Source organism: Galeopterus variegatus, unplaced genomic scaffold, assembly GCF_000696425.1.
Source record: "Galeopterus variegatus unplaced genomic scaffold, G_variegatus-3.0.2 Scaffold2559, whole genome shotgun sequence".
NCBI classification, from domain to species: domain Eukaryota; kingdom Metazoa; phylum Chordata; class Mammalia; order Dermoptera; family Cynocephalidae; genus Galeopterus; species Galeopterus variegatus.
This window is the reverse complement of record NW_007728670.1, coordinates 303614-309252: the sequence shown is the minus strand read 5'-3', so window position 1 is coordinate 309252 and position 5639 is coordinate 303614.

Here is a 5639-nt window from a genome sequence, read left to right as displayed (position 1 = left end):
ACCAGTGAAAATTGGAAAGCCTCAGGAACCAGAGGAGATTCTAGCTGCAAGAGGCAAGTAGTCACTGGGACTAATTTGCTCCCATGTCTCTGCTGCTGGTAAGTCTCTCCTGGAGCCCCCAGCCTAAATTCTGACAAAACAACACTTTATTCTCTTTTACTTTCCCTTTCTTTTTCCCTTTTCTTTCTCTTTGAAGTGACTGCTGGACAACTACAGCTTGGTCTTATAACTATACTAATGCCCAGTCACTGGACTCTGTCCCACCCCTGGTCTCCCAATTCTAAGACACCAAATATGTTATGTAGGGAAAATAGAATAATTTAATCAGGCTCCCTTCACCTCAGGGCCAGTTGGGGTTGGTTCAGTAAACAAATTGTGTGTATGGGGGGTTAGAGTTGGTGTGCATGTGTGGTGCCACAGCTTTGGCTGGTGACTGCCTCAGGTGGACACCACTCCACGTGGCCATGCTTTCCAAACCTACAGCTTCCAAGGACTGGTTTGCCAGTTACCTAGCTCATAGACCTGTGTTTGTGGGGTCTGGGGACGCAGCCTGGCATGTGAAGGGTTTGTGACCCAGTCTGGAGAATGGGCTTGAGGGGTCTGTGAGCTCCAGACCCAGCCCTAGCTCAACAAATGGCCCACTCGGCAGGATTCCAGCATTAGCCATAGCTCTACAACTGGCGTAGTCATGTAGCTCAACAATTGGCGTAGTCAGCAGGATTCTGACATTAGCCGTAACACCACAATTGGCATAGTGTGACAAGATTCTGAGCAGGTACAGAAGCTGAAAGCCCTTGGAAAAAGGAGGAAATGTGGCTACTTTTGAATATGCTCTGCCCTATGGTCACCTTCCTGTTGACTGAGATCTGATTGCTGACTGGAGCCTGGCTACTGTTAATTATGCTGCAAACTGATTGAGATTTGTGGCAGAAAGCAGAGTTGTTGGAAGCACAGATAAATGTCCTGGAGGATGACATGCAGCGACTGTCCACTTCTGCCTCTCACACCAGGGAAGATGATCAATCCAGTGGTAAGTTGGGGGAAACCGTGCGTCTCCAGGCACGACCTGTTGTGCATGAGAAATTGAGACAGTAAAGCAGCAGAAACAGGGAGAGCCCCTGTCTGCTGCATCTATGAGACCTAGGGGTGGATGGCATAACGTGCTTTACAGACGATATCGTAAATGCATGTTGCGTTTGTCTGAAGGCAAAAGGCTCAGAGGGTGCCGCCTAGACCAGATGGCCAGACGGGTGCTGTACAAACCCAAGAAAAAAGTGCCACATGCAGATTGGCAGATGACCAGAGGATGGGTGCCCCTGCAGAATTTCAAGTATGTTTTCACCTGGTAAAAAGGTGGAAAAGTTAGTCTCCGTTACTATGCACTTGTCTCAGTGGCAGCAGCTACAGGAGAGCTGCAGATGTGCACAGGGGTAGGGCAGCCACTCCTTGATGGACTGGGTGAATTCAGCTGTTTGAACTGTGTGGGTGAGTGCTGCAAAACTGCTTGAGACTGAGTGAATAGCTGGTATAAGCTGAGCTGATTGAGGTAATTCAAAAGCCGTAGAACACAAGGGTGAAGCAGAAAAACTGTTTGCTAAAGATATCATCTTGGTGGTGAGGCAATGAGATGCTAAGAACCAGGACAATGGAGAAAATGCCCTAAAGGCATTTGAGAAGTCTGGAAGGGTGCCCCACCCATCACAGGCCCTGAGGGTGTTTGAGAAGTTTGGGAGAGCAGAGCACCCCTCTCATCCTAGGAGGACTGAATCATCCCAGAGGACAGACCTGGGGAGCAGCTGCCCTCAGCAAACTGCTCCCTGCATCCCAGCCACTCTGGCTGGAGCAATCCTGCCTCAGCACCTCCGAAGAAAAAAAGCCAAAAACATTGGTGGCGTCCATTTTGTGTTAAGTTTGCAGGCCAGCAGTATGTGAGAGCAGTGGAGGTGTGGCAGTCTCCACCTAGATTTCAGAAGATGTGTGAAAGGCCGGGGGACTCAGGCAGAGACCTGCTGTAGGGGTGGAGCTTCTGCGGAGGTCATCTATGGAGCAATGTGGAGCAGAAAAGTGGGGTTGGAGCCTCCACAGAGAACCTCCACTGAGGAAATGTCTAGTGGAGCCAGGATGGTGGGGCTGCCACCAGGAGCCCAGAACTACGGGGCTGCTGGCAGTGTGCAGTGCCAGCTTGGAAAAGTTGCAGGCACCAGAGCAACTCAATGGGCTGCACCTGGCAGAGCTGTAGGAGCAAGGCTGCCCAATGCTTTAGGGGTCCAGGTACCCCAGTGTCCTTAACGTTTGCTCTGTTTGGGTTCTGGATTTGTTTGGAGCCTGTTTTTTTTTTNACTTTGGACTTTTGAGTTGGTGCTGCAACAAGCTAAAGACTTTTGGGACTGGGATGGAATGAGTAATATATAAATGTAAGGGTCATTTATCCTCGCTAAGGGAACATCTCAGAAGATTCTGAACACGTAGATTGTACAGCGAGGGACCCTGAAGGGGTGGATTGTAGGGAAAATAGAATAATTTAATCAGGCTCCCCTCACCTCAGGGCCAGTTGGGGGTGGTTCAGTAAATATATTGTGGTGGTGGTGGGGGAGTGGAGTTGGTGCACATGCACGGTGCTGTGGCTTTGGCTGGCAACTGCCTTGGGTGGACATCGGTCCACGCTGCCATGATTTCTAAACCTACGGTTCCCAAGGACCTGTTTGCTGGTTACCTGGCTCATAGTCCTGTGTGTGAGGGGTCTGGGGACCCATCCTGGTGTGTGACGGGTTTGTGACCCAGTCTAGAGAATGGGCTTGAGGGGTCTGTGAGCTCCAGACCTAGCCTTAGCTTGACAAATGGCCCACTCAGCAGGATTCCAACATTAGCCATACTGCTACAACTGGTATAGTTGTGTAGCTCTACATGTTGTCAGGGATAAGATGGATTAAATGCCCAAAAGAATCCCCCTTGGGTGTATTTTAGGTAACTGGAAGGACTTTAAACTTGATGAACTAAAGTAAAAGAAGTTGGTATGTCTTTGCAACATTGTGTGAGGCCCAGAAAGTGACACCCCAAAGTGAAGAGCTCAAAAGTAAAGTTTTCCTCTGAACTTCTCCTGCCCTCCTGTCTCTCAGCCTCATCCTACCCTAAGGAAAGCCACAGAAATTAGAATTCCTCTTCCCTGAGGCAGGACATAGATGTATTCCAATCTTCACCTGCCCTTCTGTCTTAAAGAGGGCCCTATTAGAAGATTTTTCAGAGAACCTTCAGGGGGTTGAAGGGGATGTCTTCTCTTGGCCCCTACAGTTATGGCCCTGTGAGCAGAATACCAAACCTCCCCACTTTTCCAGAAGCCATAGCTGAGGGAGACCAGAGCTTGAAAGCTGAGAAAATGGTGAGTCTTTCTTACCTGTCAGACACCTTTGCTCTCTCTCTGTATGGAATACTGTTGACCAGAAGAAAAAAAATCATTTAGTGTTTGTCTCTTTTTCCAAAATTTTGATTAGTAGAATGAAAAGAATTTGTATGGCTAGTCTGTGGTATAACACTTGGTATGAATATTCATATTTGGTGTACATATGGTATGAATATTCATGTTGCCTGATCCTCTTTCTCCCAGAAATAGTCTTTATTTTTCCTTTGCCTTTGTCTTTCTGTGTTATTTTGTCATAAAGAAGGGTACCCTAGGGTAGAACACAGGCCTGTAAGCCCGTTGTTTGAGGGGGGAAAAAAAAGGATTTAAAACAAAGTTAAAATGCTTTTGACCCACCACAAAATCCCTTTACATCAAAAGAAAAATGTTCGTAAAAATTATTTTAAAATGTTTGTCAGATTTGCTTTTGATTTGGAATTTTGGTTTGTAATATGGTAGGAATTTTGGTTCTCTTTGTTAAAAATTCTTTCTGAGCTCATTGAATGGGCCCACTTGTGGCCATCCTATCGAATGGCTCTATGTCCTGAGACAGTTTCTTTGCAATTCTTCAGTTTTGTCTGAGTACATTTTCTTTTAGGCCTCTATTTCTCTGTGGATTTTTGCTTCTTCCCAAATAGACTATTTAGCCAACTGAAACTCTTTTTTCTTGAACCTTGTGCTTCTCTTGCTAGTGTTTTTGCCAAAATCTCTGAGGTCTCATGAGAAATGCAGCCATGGTGTGCCAATCGACCTCCTTTTGGGTCTGCTGCCTTCCTCTTGAAACCCCAACGGTTGAATAGCTTTGACTCTTTGTTCGTTGGCTGGGCCATTAACTCAATAACCCAGTTAAGGAACAAAAGCTAGATTCAAAGCAACCTGTCTAACTAGATGGTCTTGAATATAATTTTCTGGCATTCCACTGGTTATTTTGAACAAACTTGTAAATTTTCTTCTAGACTCCTCTATGTATTTCCGTGTAAAATCCTGCATTGGAGTTCTATGATTTATTTCATCTTGGCATCCACTTTTTAAAACTTTCCTCTGTGTTTCTACTGATGGGGTTCTCTTCCCACATTTATTCTCCAGACCAGGAAGTTACAGGAAGAGAACATAGGTGGGGTTTTTGCTAAGTATAGTTTAACAAGTTTAACAATAGAAGCTGGTAATATTCAGTAAGAAAAGCAAGGTGACATTCCATAATGCCATTTTCAAGAAGTTAAGTTGATCCACAAACAAAAGCTTGATCTTAGCAAGCATTCTCTTCTTACAGCAATTTCCCAGTATCTTTACATNGGTGGCCACCAACATTGCCACCCACAAGAGAGAAGAGCCATGCGCTCACACACCATTCTCGTGATGGGCCATGGTCCCTTTGGGATTTCCTTCATGCCACACATGGTCTGGGGTTTGCCGGGGTGGTGGGGATGGACCCATCCCACTGCATGTCAGTAGGTCACCACATGCCCCCAGGTGGCAGCCCAGCATCTGACCAGCCCTTTCCTGGCCTGCCACTGTGCATCCAGGGGATACCCGAACTCTGCTCCATCCCTGCCAGGCCTGCTCAAGCCTCAGGGGCATTCAGGACATGGGGAGTTAAAGGGTATTTCTTCCATGGCCCCTGTAGTTATGGCACTATGACAGGATGCAAAAGCCCCCTTGCTCTTCTGGAAGCAAAGCCAAGGGAAATCAGAGCTTTAAAAGCCAGCAAAATGGTAAGCCTTTCTTACCTGTCAGACTTCCAGTCTCTCTCTCTATGGAATCCAGTTGAACACATTAAAAAAATCATTTAATGTTTGTCTCTTTTTCCAAAATTTTGACTAATAGAATGAAAAGATTTGTATAACTAGTCTGTGGTGTAGGGAAAAAAAGTAAATTAAATTGTCAGATTTATTTTTGATTTGAAATTTTAGTTTGTAATGTGCTAAAGATTTTTTTGTTCTGCTTAACTTCTTTCTGAACTCAATGAATGGTCCCATTTTATACTGACTGGCTTTATGTTCTGAAGCAGTTTCTTTGCACTTCCTTGTATTTTCTCTTAGGCCTTCATTTCTGTGTGTTGCTTTGCCTCCCATGGATTTGTCACCCCATTTCCTCTGGGTGACAGAGCCACCAAAGATTACTCAAAGCCTATCTCTTCTGAGCAGTGAGAAACCCCAAAATGGGGTTAATCTCCTGGAACCCTCAAGATAGAGGCACTCCTTCCATTTGGGAAATTAACCACGAATTGGGGTTCTCTTCCCACATT